Source organism: Anas acuta, chromosome 3 (genome assembly GCF_963932015.1).
Source record: "Anas acuta chromosome 3, bAnaAcu1.1, whole genome shotgun sequence".
NCBI classification, from domain to species: domain Eukaryota; kingdom Metazoa; phylum Chordata; class Aves; order Anseriformes; family Anatidae; genus Anas; species Anas acuta.
The window spans coordinates 115774509-115792846 of NC_088981.1; the positions used below are offsets into that span (position 1 = coordinate 115774509).

At 38.7% G+C, this 18338-nt stretch overlaps 1 protein-coding gene and 1 long non-coding RNA gene across 5 annotated transcripts in view; one reads left to right on the forward strand and one right to left on the reverse strand.

Annotated features, from left to right (window-relative positions):
- MSRA (methionine sulfoxide reductase A) overlaps positions 1-18338 on the reverse strand; it is a 268150-nt gene that overhangs the window by 111210 nt on the left and 138602 nt on the right. The window lies entirely within an intron of this gene.
- Positions 12857-18027, forward strand: LOC137854933 (uncharacterized). Its single transcript, XR_011095460.1, has 2 exons — positions 12857-13046; positions 14376-18027. It is a non-coding gene; the product is annotated as an uncharacterized lncRNA (long non-coding RNA).

Below are 18338 nucleotides of genomic sequence, written 5' to 3' on the forward strand. Positions count from 1 at the left end.
GGTGCCCAGCCCCACAGCTCTGGGCTTGGGGAGCTCTCCCAGGAGCAGCCCCCGGCCCCTCTCGGGGCAGCCTGTGCCAGGGCTCCGGCACCCCTGGGCCCAGCAGTGCTGCCTGAGGGGCAGGGGGAGCCACTGGGGCTTTAGGCTGGGCCCGAGGCCTCTGGGCCTGGCCCTGGGCACCGCTGAGCAGAGCCCGGCTCCGGCCTCTCCGCACCTCCCTGCAGGTACTGACGGCCATGGGTGTGCTCCAGGAGAGTGTATTCGGATTTAATTTCATTCAAAAGGAACCTCATCTTCAAAAAATATTCCAGTGATTTCTCACAGATGTCAGTGGAAAGCTTTCTTTACCATGTGTGTTGGGAGGGACACCTGATTTCTACGGCAATCTGGTTGCGATGTGTGATACAGGTTATCCCTGGTTGAGTTGTATTGCACAGCAGAGATCAATGAACTGGATGAGCAGCATTGCTTTAAGGATTAGTCTGACATTTTTCCTGGACAATAGAACAGAACATCTCATATGACATTCAACTGAAGAGAAAATGTTGAAGATAGGCATATAATTAATGCCAGTCAACATGGTTGCATGGAATATAGGTCTTGTCAGCCAAACTTGATTTCATTCTCTGATGAAATTACAAGTCTAGTTGTAATAAATGTGGAATGTAATAGCATGGATGTAATAGACTTAGACTTTATTAATGCATTTGACTTATTACTTCATGACAGTCTGATTAAAAAATTAGCACCATACAATATCAATAGTGCACGTGTTAAATGGATTAAGAATTGTCTAAATGACAGTTCTAAAAAAATTGTCTAAAGGGAACGCGCGTTGAATTGGAGCATTTTTATCTGTGCTCTGCAGGGACTGGTACAAAGCCTGTTGCTTTCATCAGTAATTTTAAAGAAATAAAAAGTCTCAACTTCCAAAATCTGTTGGTAACTCAGATGAGGAGGCTGATAGGATGGTCTGAGAAAGTGATCACTTGCTGTGCTGGGCCCATTCATTCAAAAATGTGTTAAAAAGAGTCATATTTAAAATTGTACTTATGGGAACAAGTGACACACACCATACCTGCAAACAGGGAACAATCTTAGAGGAAAGTGCAAGGGTGGCAGTAGACAAGCAAGTAAATATAGAATTCTTTTGCAATGTTAAAAAAAATAGTGCCTGCATTGGGATGCCTAAGTAAAAATGATGTTGGTTGGAAGAGCACTGGTGAGATCAATCCTGACATTAACTAGACCCTCAAAAATGATTTCAGTGACAGCCTCAAAAGGCATGAAATGTTTAGCTTTCAAAAAGAAAATCTAGAGGTTTTTGATTAAAGGATATAAGCATCTTCCCAGGAAGAGAATGACTGAGGGTCTTTGAACAAGAAAGGAAAAGGCATCAAGAGCCAGTGGTAGGAGCTGAAACCAGGGAAATTCAAATGGACAAGCAGGCACGTATTTTTAATACTGAAGATGATTATCTGCTACAAAACATTACACCACTGAATTACACCATTTGACCATTCAGTGTTCCTATATACCTATGTCTTATAAACCAAGGGAAGTGGTTTATTCCTCATCTCCTGATACTTTCAAATGAAGTCAGATTTCATTCTGGGAGAGATGCTCAGACAAATACCTGTTAAACTTAAAGGAAAAAGTTATACCGCTTAATAAAATAGTAAATGGATAAAATGTAATGACCTATGATATAAAAGATATCAAATTAAATAATGCAGTGAGCCCTTACCAGCCTTAAATGCTGTGAATATATGAGTGAATTGCCCCTCTTTTCCTTTGTTCACTTAACTTTAATAAAGCCTTTCTATTCCAAACTGCACAAAGAGTCGGGGCTTCCGTATTATCTTCTTTTCATCATGGTCGATGAAGTAGACTATAACCTAACTACAATTTCTATATTATCTTTATATAAGTGAGTTAACATCTTTCAGCTAGTGTTGGGAGCAGAAAGATACCTTACTGCCGCTTTTACAAAATTCTTATTTAAAAGCTCAAATTTAACCCTAAGCTAACACATTAGATGGACAGAGCCTTTACATATCAATAAATTATGTTTACTGACAAACCAGTTATACTTGGCACCATGGAAGTGCAATGCCAGGCTTCTAACATATAGCCTGTGTGACACTAAACACTACACTGGGTGAATATAAAACAAAACAAATGGTTGTGCATGTCTTAGAGTGAGAAATGCTGGCTTTAAGTTAGGACACATTAATTACAAAGTTAAGTAATAAAATGAAAGATAAAAAATGGAAGAAGTAATGGGAATTACAGAACACTAGCCTCATAACTAGCAGCAACCTCATATTCTCTACAGCATCTTACACTGCTGTGGAGTCAAGAGTTCAGGTATAACTGGTTTATATGTGAGCTTTCTGTAAAATGGCATGCTAAAATAACCATTGCTCTAACAAAAACTTTGCTCTTGGAAACAAAAATCTATTTCATACATTTTCAAATACCAAAAAAAAATGCAATATATCTCATGAAAAGCGGTTTGCACAGTTATAAAAAAAAAAAAAAAAAAAAAAAAAAGTAAAAATGAAAGAAGGTCAAAAATATGGTCATACGAACACACAATGAAGATATTGCACAGAAGACAGGTGGCTTTGAAAACTGTCACTGAATATCTTCAAAATATATGTGGGAAATGTGTCATTTTCCTGTCTGGGACTGAAACACTCAATAGCATAAAACAGTATGAATCATTCAATTTTCTTTCCTAGACTAGGATCCAAGCCATGGAAGGCTACAACAAGATAGAGTCCGTCATTTTTCATTACAAATAAATTTATTTCCATCTCCTCAAAGAAAGCCTACTACTTGTTCCTAAGTATATACAGTTCCTAAGTATATACAGTTTTGCTTCAAGTGTATGTTAACACTCCATCTTTTGTTTAGATGATATTTATAAGAGGAGCTAAAATCCACAATAGATTTGTTTCCCTCACTCATGCTGTGATAAATGCAAGAATTTTCTTTGATTTTATCACCCTCTACTTTGACATTCCTCAAAGTTGTTGCATTACGTGTGTTCTTCTCTGCCCTGTATTAGATAATAAACAGTAATACATTAAAAATATATATATCCAGGAAAAAGGGAAGAAAGAATTCCACTTTTTAATAGAGAGTCTCATTAGGAAAAAATATGTACTCATGTGATGAGCTAGCCATCAATAGAGTAACATCACTAAGAGAAATTGAAATTCCTGGAAAGTTTTTTGTTTGTTTGTTTGTTAGTTTGGTAAAAATGTCTAGTCCTGACTCTGGAAACACATCACAAATGCAAAAGTACTCCTCTGATTAAAATTATTCATATTGCAGGAAAGATTTAATGGGCTGTAATTTTAGATTCTGTGGTTGGGGAGAATTCAATCTTAAACTGCTCAGCTTAGGTTTTTACTGGATACTTTGGACTAAGTGAATTTAGCCTCCTCAGAAGAAAAAATGTTGTATTCTATAACCCTGCTCATTCGCTGCTTTTGAATTCATTCCTTATCTGGCACATTTGTGCCTATGAGATCAGGTAGGAATATGCCTTTTAAGAAATATAATGAGGCTCCTGTACCAAGTTTGCGACATACTGGAATACCATAAAAGACTTTTTAATTCATACATATGCTTTTTATAAACAATAATCACATTCACTCATTCATTGATATACATATTATTACAATGATATATGTTGATCGATATACATAGTGTTATGTATAGAGGACACTCCTGGACAACAGAAAAAAATGCAAGGAAATAGAAGAGAACTGGGAACAGAGCACAGCAGTGTAAGACTTTGGGGCATCCAGCCTAAATGCATTGCCCTTTGCTATGTGAACGGGACCTGAGCTGAACTGCAACTCCAACTTTGGCCAGTAACTAAAGCCCAAGATTCATTATCCCATTCCATGCAACTTTAGTCTATGTCTGGTCTCATTGGTTTCTGCTGTCACACAGTTATGAATTTAATAGCTCAGAAGCTAGTCTCATTGCAAAGCTCCTTTGAAAAATTAAATTAATGAGATGATGTTGACGTTTTTTATCATAATAGATAAACACAGTGAATAAAGACCAGCCCAGGAAATATATCCTGTTATCCATGGGCATGAAAAACTTTGAGGATAAAAGATTAACACTACGTCACAGTTGCACCATGCCTTTGTCCTGAAGACTTCAAAGTAGTTTCTAAATTTTGATTCCATTATCCCCATTTTGCAGAGCGAAACCCGCTAATACATTGTGTTCTTCATAATTAATTTTCCAAACATGCAACGTAATTTATTTGAAAACTATAAGCTCTGCCAACAGCATTTTTATTCATTTAAAAACCCAAGTGCACAGCCTTACCTAATACCAATACTTAGTGTTGGGCAAAGGGAAGCAACATTACCATGCTTTGATAATAATAATGAAAAAAAATCAGTAATGCCATGATGTGTGGAATACATACGGTGATGCAATTTTGCCTTCAGGTAAAAATTTCATATGGTAATAATTTGGCTAGATTACCTTCCATTTCCAGAACACGTATCCTTTCTAACAAGTTCAATAAAAAGGATGCTATCTTCAACAAGATGAAATTAAGATTACTACCACTAGTTCAGTTGTACCACAAAGGCATCTAGTTTATTTGAGATGACTTTGGACAAATCATCTGGACTTCAGCTGCTGTTCCAGAAGGCAGAAGGTCTCCTAGAGGTCCAGTGACAATTTGTCAGCCCTGCCTGTATGGCTCTGATCTCTTACAGCATCTAAATGGCTGTCTGTTCAAGCAACTAAATAATTCCTCCCTATTTATTTTATTGTGAAATCCACAGGCACAAGTTGCAGCTGTCTGGCTCAGTTTTGGTCCAGCCATTGATCCCCTGTGTCACCTTTAGCAAATAACCTAATGTGGCCCTCAGGATTTTGTTTGTAAGATATGAAGTTGGCTCCAGGTGATGATTTCAGAAATGGAATTAGGTATAATGACTGAATCCTGACTGATTATTAAAATACTTCCTCAGTTACTGCCTTGGTGGAATAGAAGTCAGACAGTCTCCTCGGGACTTGTGTCTTGGCCTTCTCTGATCAAAGACAATCCAGAGTCATAACACAAAGAGCATGCAAAGTGAAGTACCACAGGACTAGAAGATGACTGCAAAATGAGGCAAGATTGTTGGAACATTGAAATTTTCCTTAAAAAACAGGGAATAAACCAAATGTTAATACAATCCCCTGAAAGATCCAATAGGCGGAGACACAAAGACCAAGTCTTCGAAGAGCAGGAACCTTCTGACCACTGAACCAGCCAGGGATAGAGAGCTGACCACAGAGGGCAAGGAACAACATGAGGAACTTTCCAGAGCCCATCCTGGTGGCACAGACTGCTGTGATTCTATGATTAGAAATCTGAAGCCATTATTTCCAGATCATATTTTAATTCGCCTGAATATTTATATTTCTTGTAGTTCCTAAAGCTAGAAAAAAAAGCTTGTGTTTAAAAAAGCCAAAGAGTAAGTCTTCAAAAGCCTGAATGCTGCTGTCTCATATAAAGCTTTACTTGTTTGTTTCAACTATGACTTGTTCCTGAAAAGGCCAATGGAAACCAAAAATACCCTGGTTGGGAAGGGGGTGATGTTCCAGGACAACTGTGAGCAGGATCAGGAGTAAGCAGCTGTAAAGACCCAAGTCTCCAGAAAAGAGTCTTAATGAGAGATTTGTTCACAAAAATATTCACAAAACTCAGATCAGGTCTGTGCTGCAGTACTGAAAAAGCAGAGATGAAAAAGTGGAAAAGGTAGATCTCAATAAAATGCCCAGACTCAGTACTGGGATCCAACTTCAGTCTGTAATGGGAATATTTTTTCTCATGTCAATTTAGCAGAAAATACAGATTTTTTGAAAAAAAAAAAAAAAATACAGCTTTTATCTGCAAAGGCTCTGTACTGGAGTTATGCAATACACAGGATTTGCTTAAATAAATGGACATAATGGAAGGAAAAGAATTACAGAAATGTGAAGAATATACCATGGATTGAGAACTTTAAAGAGGAATAAATGGAGGTAAATAGAATGCCTAGGGACATTTATTTATAGCAAGTTCCGTGTAAGGAGTTGGAAAATGTTAAATAATCTGGAAGATAAAAAGGAAGAAACAAGATTTATTCTATTCCACTAGAATAACAAAAATGGTTGTTTTATCCTTTTTCTCTCTAGAGTGATTTCAGTAAGAGGTTAGTACTCCGAGGAGTTCTCTGAATACAAGGTTAGATTTCTGAAATATGCCAATTCTCACTCTTTGTGAATCTGAACAACAACATAGCCCTTGGAAGAAAGCTGCACATATCTAAATGCTTAATACCTGAGAATTGCAGGCTGGAATGAAAAAATAAAATAGAGAAAAAAGATAGACTGCAGTATTAGTACTCTGGAAGCTTCTCTTTCATATATAACTATTATTAAACTGATCTGACAGTTATATGATATACATAAATATGATTGGGATCATTATTTCCCCCAAACAAACACGCAAAAACAATTCAGGCAACCTGGTTTCACCAGAGACCTCTCACAGACATCAAACTGAAAAGAGGCAGCAACAGAGCAGAGACCTTGGTGATGACAGACAGACATTCAGAGGGTTTCCAGGGAAAAAAGTACTGGGATGGAAATTCAGAATTAATTTATACTAGCCAAAGGCTTTAGACAAGCACTTTTAAGTCCATGAAAGGTAACAATAGAATTCCAGAAAGTTCTAAAAATGTCCAAGCAACCTGTTTTCTGCAAAAGTCTTTAGCAGAAACAAACAAGTGAATAAGAGACTAAAAAGATAAAACATTGACAATTTAGATATCTAGAATACAACTATGAGGATGCTGGGAAGAACTGAGCAAGCAGACATGAGGTGTAGCTGATGGTCATTACCAACAGCTTGATAATTACAAAAAATCATGTTATTCTGTTGGATATACCATAAGGACTGATGAAAGACCAGTGACTGGGAAAGAGGCAAAACAGAGCATCCTCCAAAAAGAAAGCAGAACACAGACATGACAGAGGAACTGCAGAGAAGTACCTTAATGATCAAGAAAAAAAAAAATCTCTAACCGAAAGCATGAAAATTATTTCTTTTCCAGTGCCTTGGTGAAACTATACCTTCCCTTTAAGAGCTTTTGAAATCCTATTTATTTCAGACATAAACTATGGTATTGCCTATCTTAAAGTGATGCTCCTGAAGGACCATTGAGGGATGGAGCTAAAATTTGCCTGGTATAAGTACTAAAAATTGCAGTGAGGTCAGAGACAGGTCAATAATTCGGTGGTGGGTGGTATAAGTGTCTCTGAACGGTGAGAAAGGTGAATGCAAATGAGAAAGTGGTCGTCTGTCTGATAAAAAAGATATTTCAAGGACTTACAAGGAGGACAATCAAATGAGTTTGAAAGCAAAAGACAGAACTGGCTGAGAACTGGTAAAGAAAAACCATGAGACAAAGAGAAGGAAAAGGATGAGCCAAGGACTCGCCGAAAACATGTTAGCTACTACAGCTTTAGGTTAAACACAGAAATGTGCTTGCCATCAAAATTTTGCACTCCCTTATGAAGAATTCTTATCTGAGGAACAGAAACCATGTAGTTCTTTTACCTGCTCTGATGTTCAACATCACAAAGCTTATTGACAAATGATGGCAGAGTGTGGTAGCCAGAAGATTAAGCAGCCGTTCTACCAGCTGGCTCCAGGCAGCTAGCTCTTGGTCCAACTGCAGGGAACCACACGTTGTTCTCCACTAACTGTAGAAGGTGTTGAGGCACATGCAGGAGAATGTGTTCTTTAATAATGACAAACAGAAACCAGTGACATTGGCAAGGGGTTCCTTGCCATCACAGCTACTCCTGGGGGGACCCTGTTGAGTTTGCACTGGAGCGATGGATTGTCCTTCTAAGAAACAAAATCTGCTCCCTTTACTGCCTTATTTTGTTATTATAATGCCCGGATATTACACTGCAAATTGTGGCTGCCATCTCACTATGCAAGGTGCTGTATAAATAAGAGAATAAAAGCCCTGTCACCCACGAAAGCTGCTGGAAAGAATTAACAATTCCTTGACTACAAGTTTGTTTTTCCCAGCCCTCCTCATGTACATTCCTGCAATGCGAAGAGGCAGCTTGTTCTTTGGCCAGCATCACCTAAAGCAACATGAACATTTTAGACTATCTCACTTCTGATTACGGTAAGTGGGAATTTTTCACCCCTAGAATCTCACCCTGAAGCATAAAACCCCACTTAGTGATGACGAGGATCTTCTTAAGGACACCGTGAAAAATATGCTACCTAGTGTCAGAGGTTGCACAAAGACCATTAACCGCTGCAAACAGATCAAACACCAGCTAATATATTTCTACAGCTGCATGACCCATATTTGAGAGCAGGTTTAAAAAATAAAGGCAAGTAGATCAATCATTAGCCTTTAATAAATCTTTGCAGATATTTCACCTTTTTTTTTTTGTGGCAAACCCTTTAGACACTATTAATTCTCACCCCAATTTTAATGAATGGCTGTGCCAATGCTTAACCTTAAGAAGCCATGTAAAATGAATTATTACTGATGATTAATTATGCCATAATAGACCAATAAGAGCAACCTTTATTTCAGCCACTGATTAAATTAATTAAAATTGACTTCAGTACACAGTTTACTGTTTATACCGCTACTTGCACATAACAAAATTATTTTTGCCATTTTTGCTAAAATGTAAATGTCGTACTTCACATTAGACCAGTGAAAGCATTTACCTCCTGCTTAAACTTAATGAACATTCATTGTATTAGACTATCCATTATTTCTATCCAACCACTCACAAATCAAGAGTTTTAAATTACAGGTCACTTGTATCCTTTCTGAAATTCCCATTTAAATGGGAGCATTTAAGAAAGGCAAAGAAATTATTTTAATTCAAATGAAACTGGTATTCCTTGATATTAATTCATCCAACAAGAAACGCCTAGTTTGGATGCCCAAAAGGACTTAGAAGACAATGAGGGGAAAAAAATAGCAATCATTAATATCTATTAAAAAACAAAACTCAAGAAAGTCATATATTCAAATAATATGAATCACTGTGCTCACATTTAAGTTTATTGCACTGTACCTACAACTGTGAGATCTATTTGGATTTAATAACTTCAAATCTGGCACAATGAAGGGCACGTATTTCTTTCTTACAGATAATACTCCTTGGAGAGGTTTTTCCTCATTCTGGGAGATTTCCAGGCTTGCTAAGGGAGAGAGGCACAGGACTGTGGCTGAAAGCACAAGTTACATATATTCAACCTAGAATAAAATGACATTTCCTAACTATGAAGGATAAATCCCTGATATTATCTATCTTCCTAAAATGCATTAATCCAAGGTTCTGGGGTGAATCCTGGGGTCTGCAGTTGCAGGAGGCCATCAGAGTTGGACATGGTGGTGAATCCATGAACCTATGGCTCTGCCCATCATTCCTGTCCTGTACAAGCTTTACAGAGAACATCACTTTTGTAACATCCAACACTCATAACGCTTTCCAGCTCTCATAAAGGCAATGACTACTCAGCTCTTATGCTTTGGAGCTTCAACTGCTCAGCAAGTAGGATAGCCCCCAGCCCCTCTATAAAACTAGCCAGAGGTATTCTTTGCCTTTCTTTCATTTTTGCCTTCCACTGGAGCACAGGTTCCCCCATAGCACAGAGTGCTCCCCTTAGCATGATGGCCTGGTGCTCTGCATCTGGCTACCAGGGTCCAAAACACAGATGAGGGAATGAAAAGAGCAATTCACAAGGAGTAGTATAGGTAAGGGATCGTGTCCCACAGATGCAGCCATTTGGGTCTGGAGGGTAATAGAGTTCAACAAGCAAATATCTGCTGTGAGCCAGACTCAGTGCCATAAAATGGTCCCAGGCATATTTAATTCATCAATGTACAAATATATATATATATATAAAAATAATAATAATAAAACCTTCCTAGCCACTTAGGTTTTTCAGCATCCATATACACCTGTAATTTCATTGCAAAGCACACTTAAATATGAAATATCTGAGGTTCTATGAAATATCGAAAGTTCTTTTAACCTCCTCCATGTCTATAAGTGTCAACATCTTGGCTGGGGCCATGTTGTTTCCCTTGATTGCCTTCTGCCCAAACTGAGGATGCGATGTGTTATGTCATTTTGGATTCACCAGATCTAACTTCCAAGGTCTAACAATCAGGCATACAGTAAAAGCTAGTCACCTAGACTCCTAGATATACATGTATATTTTATCTCTTAAATGCTATTCAGTAAAGCCTTATCCGTAGTATTTTGGACTACAAAGCCTCTCCAACTCCAATCTACCTGTTCTGATTTCTTCCATGACATTTGTTAACAAACACTGTGACAATCTAATTAGCAGTTTACCCTCCTGTGAGACAGTCTTGTTACTTTGTTGAAAAGTACCCATTCCTTTAGGGCTACATCATAAGCTTGCCAAAATCAAATCTTAAATAAAAAATAAATAAAAAGCTAATTCATTTAGAAGAGCAACTTACTGATTTTAATTCTTTCATTCGTCTTAAAAATGCCTACTATTAATGTCTCTCCTCTCTTTATACGTGTGTGCATGTGTACATTAGTACATGTATCATTACTGGGCTGGAAAATAAATAAGGACCACATGAACCCTCCAAATGTGTTCTACCCAAAAATGGAGTATAACTGTGTGAATGATGGACTCTGTGTATTATAGGTATGTGAGCTAGCACACACTCTTTGAGTACCTATAATGATTATAAGATCAGAGATATATGTTGTTGGAGGATGTATGGTTATGTATGCTCATATAAAATTAACCTCTGTTAAATTTTATCTTTTCCTAAGCCTGACAGAAGTCTAGACTCCACTATGCCCTGGACCAGCTGTTATCACTCACATGAGAGCCTCTCCTTTATAAATACAATGATCTTGTATATCAAATGCTGACTTAAGGAGGGGATAAAAAAAAAAAAAAAAAAAAAAAAGACTTTCATTTAGCAAGCTTATATTAAAAATTAAAGGATGTTAATAAATACTGCGTCTATAAGCTGGTCTAAATCTATCTAAAATGCCCCACAGTGAAGTCTTACATCAGTTATTATTGAAACATTAAATGCTTTTCTTACAGGCTTACAGCAATCAATTTAACTTTCAGTCATCTTGTACCCATATGTGCTGCTCCTGTTGATGAAATGGCTATTAATAAAGGAATAGATGGCTATGAATTAAAGCAAGCTCTACTTAATCACATTAATCCAGAGTATGTTAAAGGCTTCAATTTTCTAAATAATTTTGGGCTTAATGCCTCTGAGATGGGCAGACTGTTCTATTGATGCAGCATCTGGTCCAATTTAAGCTGCATTGTGAAGGAGGAATTGTTAGGCCCTTGCAAAAATAAGGAAGACTGACAGTTTTAGGGATGCAACCAAAACTGCTACAGCTGAGACAAAAGATACTGCAAGATATTGAAAAAGACCTACAACAATTAAAAGGCAGCCCACTGCTCTGCAAATGCAACTCTACTGTTCAGTGAATTGTATATGATTAACTTACTCTTACTGATGGGATGAGTACTCCATACACTTAACCATCACTGTATTTTCCAGTCATTGAACATCCAACAGCTGCTGCTGTGAAATATGTTCACTTACCCATTACATTGGGTTACCAATTAGAGAGGAATTATTTAAAAGGGAATGGCACAACCACTAACACCACCCTTGCATAAGCAGTAATTTCTGGCTTCATTTTTTTTTTTCCCTGAGGTTCTTTTTTATTATTATTTTGGTTATGTCAAGGTAGTTGTTTTACAATGAAATAAGATTTACCTTGTCTTGGAGCACTGCAATACTGCTGCATTCAATTAAAGAGATAGAGAAATAGTGTTTTTAATACTTCTAGGGGAATAAAAAACCTTTGTAGGAGAATTAGGTGTTTTAGAACATTTCTGCAGCAGAAGGATCTTTTTCATATGGAATTTTCATAAAAGATCTTTAATCAAGGAGACAGTGAATATGACATAGACCTTCCAGCGGGAGAAAAAAAAATGTGTTACTTTTCCGTTGTAATTACATTTTTCTTATATTTAATATATGAAAATACTGCAACTTTGGGGGAGAAGATCCAGATCTTTTTATTTCCTCAGTAGCTCTGTTACAAATGAAAACTAACTGCAATGAAGCTAGTGCATCTGCAGAATACATTCAAGTACAGAACTAAGCCATCAAGTTGCATTCTGCAGAAGTGTAAAAATCTTTGTCTGAAAATGTATTTCAGGTTAAATTTCCTCTTTTCATTAAATAACCAGAGCAGACTTAGGGAAGAGGGGGAAAGGGCTACATAGGTATCATCATCTATTGTTAAATTTGCACAATTAAAAAGTACCCAAGGAAGATTTTACGCAATACACTTAAGTATTTACTTCTGCATCCTACAAGACTAGAAAGAAATCAGAATTTAAAAACAGAGATTGAAAATGATGTTTAAAGTAGAATGTTCTGATACATGGTTCATTTTCAGCTGAATAAAACTATGTAGATATATAAATATGTACATGCATCAGTTGAAATACTCTGTTACTAAAGGCAATTAAAGAAAAAAATATGTATTTCTTCTTGTTACCTACTCTTTCCTCCAACACTCAGTACCAGAAAAATCCACATAGCTGTAGATTTCAAAGCACTTTATATGATAAGTTAAAGTATTCCTTTTTTAAAAAATGAGGACAATAGGCAGGAAGAGCTGAAGGTCACCCAAGTCAACCTTGGAGCCAGGAATAGAACGAAATCAGCTGAGTCTCAAGGTAACAGCCCAGCTGAGGCGCTCCTCCTGCCTTCTGCAATATGTTCTGCTCCAGAGAGCTGCCAGGAAAAGACCAGCATTCAAACCACTGCTGAGGAATATGAAAGGCGAGAGCAACAAAAGAGAAGAAAGCTCACACCGACCAAGACTGTGGTGCTGCACGAGCGAAACTTCCGTTCCTGGTTTGGGGTATGAGGGTAATTAAATGGGAAGATCTTCCCCTACTGCCTTCAGGAAGAAGTTTCATTTGTGGGAGGGGTTCCGAAAGAGGAGAGGAAGGTTGTGTTGTGGGTGTAAGTGACAACTGCAGTGGCAGTTTGGGGATTCTTGGAAGCAGTGAGAAAAGACGGAGTTATCTTCTCATAACTTTCTTTTAAAAGTTATCTGAAAAAGTTGTATGTGATCTTTACCTGATACAATGGGAGCAATAGCTCTGCTAGGCAAGATGTTCCTTCAAACTCTGTCATCCTTCTAATTAAGAGCTATTAAATATGCCTAAGTACAAATAAATAACCACTTACCGTGCCAGTGATATAAAAAGAATTCATATCCAGGTATAACACTATGGCAACTGCTTTTGTAAGATACTCTTTGACACTCTGGCAGAGCGGCTCCTATTTAACAATTCTAATGCAGAAAGATGAGAATAAAAGAGGCAAAAAGCAACTGAGTGGTATCACTGCTCACAGTTCAATTGTTTTGATGAATTCTGCCCTCACACGTTATACGAACATATCGTGTGTAGACAAATTCTATTTCATGGTAACAATGAGTCTGCATGGAGAAAAGTCTATTATCATATTGAAAATAAAGGAATTAGAGAAGAATCCGAGGCAGTAAATAGATGAATATGCAGTAAGACACTTGGCTCTGTAGTAAATAGGTCTGCAGAATTTGCCTTCCATATCTGTTGTGACACTATTTATTTCTGTACCTTTAATATAAGATCAAAATGGCCTATTACAAGAGCACTAGCAACAAATTAAGTTTTTCTGTATTTTTTCCCCTTTTTAATTAATTATTTTCCATCATTTCCTGTAAGAATCATCCTTCCATCAGGCTTTAGAAATAATTCTCTTTATTCTGTGAAGTTCCTCAAAGCCACCCTGCTGTAAAGAAAAAGATACTGCTCATCATTACAGGCTATGGTGGGGTTCAGTGTATGTGAATCTCTGGGAAAGATCAGGAAGAGTATTTTGCTCCTCCTAGGTAATTTGATCTGAAGCGGTAGGAGCTGGTACCAACACATTGCACACCTTTGGTGTGCTAGCCCTCAGATCAAATGCCAGCTCAGGAAGTTTGAAACCTGAATCCCAAACATCCCACAAAATAAAGGATCTACATCTCTAAAGCACATCCTACATACCAGCCTAGAGGATATCCTCAAGAAGCATTTTCGTTACTTGTCTTTTTGAAGCAAGGCCAGTGTATAGCCACAAATGCAAGATACATAGAGCTTGATGGGAAGCTTGTTTTCTTCTGATGATTAAGACAACCTAACACCTAACCCTTTTATTTTACAACAGCTTCATGCCAGATATTCTGACAGGTCTGATGGCCTTCTACAACAGGGTTACAACATTGGTGGATAGGGGAAGAGCAACTGACAGCATCTACCTGGACAAATGGAAAGCATTTTACAGTGTCCCACATGACATCCTTGCCTCTTCATTGGAGAGACATGGATTTGATGGATGGACCACTCGGTGGGTAAGGCACTGGCTGGATGGTCGCACTCAAAGAGCTGCAGTCAACGGCTCAGTGTCCAAGTGGAGATCAGTGATAAGCGGTGTTCCTCAAGGGTCAGTACTGGGACCGGCGCTGTTTAACATCCTTGTCAATGACATAGTGGGATCAAGTGAACTCTCAGCAAGTTTGCTGATGACATCAAGCTGCGTGGTGCAGTCAGCATCCTTGAGGGAAAGGATGAGATCCAGAGGGACCTGGCCAGGCCTGCGAGGTGGGCTCGTGTAACCTCATGAGGTTTAACAAGGCCAGGGGCAAGGTCTTGTGTCTGGGCTGGGGCAATCTCAAGCACAAACACAGGCTGGGTGGAAAATGGATTGAGAGCAGCCCTGAGGAGAAGGACCTGGGAGTTGTGGTTGATGGGGGAGGGGATTCTCCCCCTATGCTCCAGGCCCAGCACCAGGAGGATGTGGAGCTGCTGGAGAGGGCCCAGAGGAGGCCCCGAGGAGGAGCAGAGGCTGGAGCCCCTCTGCTCTGGAGCCATCTGAGGGAGCTGGGGGTGTTGGGCCTGGGGAGGAGAAGGCTCCGGGGAGACCTCCCAGTGGCCTGCCCAGGCCTGAGGGGCTGCAGGAGAGCTGGGGAGGGACTCGGGGTCAGGGGGTGTAGTGATAGGTTAACAGGCAATGTCTTTGAACTAAAAGAGGGGAGATTTAGATTGGATATAAGGAAGAAATTCTTTATTATGAGGGTGGTGAGGCACTGGCACAGGTTGCTCAAAGAAGCTGTGGGTGCCCTGTCCCTGGAAGAGTTCAAGACCAGGCTGGATGGGGCTCTGAGCAACCTGGTCTAGTGGGAGGTTTTCCTTCCCATGGGGGTTGGAATGAGATGATCTTTAAGGTCCCTTCCAACTTAAATCATTCTATGATTCTATGATTTGTTTCTGTACCCATCACATTTCTATTTTGGATTTCATGTTGCTGCATGTTCAGAAGCAGAAGAAAGTAGAGGTCCTCTCCCCATCCAAAATCTGAGCTACTTAATTCATGAAAATTAGATCCTACTGTCTTGTCCTACTTGTCCGGTGCTTTCAAGCTAGGTGGCTAAATTCAGCTCACAGATTAAGTGCACCAGATCCCAATCTGTATTTTTTCATTTAGTTTTAGCTTCACTTAAAGATTTCTGAATGGATCACAAAGGCTGGCTGGGAGACTGCATTGTGAGTGAAGAACTCATTACACATTACTTCTGTCTTTGTACACCTTTGAAGACCTGCAGAAGGGCTAAACTGTCCCTGAACAAAGAGGAATGAGGAAAGAAATAAAATGAAGCCATTTGTTAAATCAAAATAAATGAAGCAGTGAAAAATAATGGTCCCATCTGCACCTACCACTGGTTCAGGGTCAGTTCTGTTGAAGAAAAGTGCAATGCCAAAAATTGAAAAGAAGAATGCAATAGAACCCCGTCCATTTTCCTCACCATACATAGTTCATAATAATAATAATAATAATTAATAATAATAATAATAATAATAATAATAATTGTATCTAACTCTCTTGCAGTGCTGTGTATCTTCAAAACATTGCACAAATAGGACTTGAATGTAAATTATTTTTCCAAGATTTTCTGCTACTCGGTATCCACTTTCCTCCTTTATTTTATCGTCACATTAACAGACTGAGACAGATTTTTTTCCTGATGTAACACCATTGACAACAGCAGAATTATGTCTAGGATCAACCTGGCCCAATTTATTACTGTTTTAATAGACGATAAGAGTATTATAATGGTGTTCCACTTAAGTTGGAACAAAGAATTTTCACAGCATTCAGCACACATAATGACATGATTAAACCCTGTATCCTTTTAAACCCTGTATCCTTTCCAGGAAATCCAAACCACTATAATTATAAAGAGAAAAAAAAGAGAAAAAAAAAAAAAAAAAGGAAAGACGTAAACAATGTGTAATCATGATAGTTGATGATATTACAAACTTTTGGTTTAGTACATAGTACTTGTCCCCTTCCCAGGATGAATAAAGAAATGTTATAGCCAGAACAAATTATGACCTCCTGAATAACACATGCCAGAGAATTTAAACCATAACCTCTATCGGATGAGAAAAGTTTTCTTTCACAGTTGCAAACCTAATAACTGATGGCTAAGATTAGTATATTTTGGAAAAGTAAACAAATCCTAATTTAAAGCTTCACAGCAATGGCAACTTTTTACCTTTTTTGCAATCCCTTCCAACCTTTATAAGTAAGGAGGTATATCTTAACCAAGGCCACCAGCAATGATGCAAGCTTTAGCCTCAATGTACATTTCTACCGCTTAAGCTGGCTTCTAAGCTGAACAGAGCAGCTACTCTCCTTGCAGAGAAGCAAGGTAAAGCAATTGCCACAGCTCCCTGCAGCAGTCACGCATGAGTATCCGTAAGCAGCTGAAAGGATCTCCATTTGCTTTGCCTCTAGAAAGACTGAACCTGAAGGGAGGCACAAGAGGGGAGGCAGAGTTGTTCTAATGGAGTCACAAATTGCTCAGCAGTGCCTACAGGCAATGCAGACTTTCTGCGTCTCTCCCCAGAGAGCACTGTAAGTTTCCTAACATGCACACCTACTCCCTGCTCCCAGCAGACTCACCTGTACTGAAAAACTTCTGCCATCTCCATCCAGTTGCCCCTGTGACGTTTCTGAACTGAACATACGCATAATTACCATACCTCTAACAAAAATGTGTTGAGTTTCACCCATTACACCTATACGTGGTCCTTTGACTTCTTCACACTGAAATCTTACTACCCAATGACAAGCAAAGTCAACCCTCCACTGGGACGTCACATTCTGCATCCAGCCAGCTGACCTCAGGCTATCTGTGATAGCCCTCTTCTCCCTGCTCTCCCAGAGGTGCTACAACTGATGCAATCAAGTGCTCAAGAGGCTCAAATACCATTAGAAACAGGCATGAGTGATTTGGGTTGGCAGGGACCTTATAGACCATCTCATTCCAACCCCCAGCCATAGGCAGGGACACCTCCCACCAGACCAGGTTGCTCCAAGCCCCATCCAACCTGGCCTTCAGCACTTCCAGGGATGGGGCATCCACAGCTTCTCTGGGCACTGGCTTATCATAGACGATAATGACAGCTTATCAGAGTGATTACAGTTCTCTTATTGTTTCCTTTAATTTCTCCAACTGTCTGTAGCAATCTGTTGTCTTTTCTCTTAGTTTATATGAAAGCTTTAGGGATAAAGGACTTTATTTCTTCTCTGTGCTTTACCCAGTAAGGTCATAGTCTGTGCCAAGTTTAGTATTTAAAACATTAATGACATTTTTTTAAATATTTTTGCTCTACTGCTGTACTATAATAGCAGAAAGTAAACTGTACAGACTTTATGGAAATGTGACATTCGAACAGAATCACTCAAAGGCATTTCAGCTATAATTAACATTTTTCACTTCTTGCAAAGAAAATAAAAATAGTTTCTAATTGAATCACTTCCCTGAATAAACTTTGGGTAAAACCAAGTGAGGAACTCATAGACAAAAAAAAAAAAAAAGGTTAGTCACGTCTTTTTTTTTTCCTAGACAGATTTGATCTGTGCATTAGCACTGTGGGCACATGTGTATGCAAGCACTGTCACAGTATATTTTTGCACTCAGTAATAGGTACAAAAGTGTCTCCAGGCATGCAACCACATGCAGAGTCGAAGGGGTAAAGCTGATAATTCCTTCTTGCTTCTTCACAGCCAGAAAACTCCTAGGATCCCTGCAGTGAAAGGGACTGGATGTAAAGGGTTGTCAGT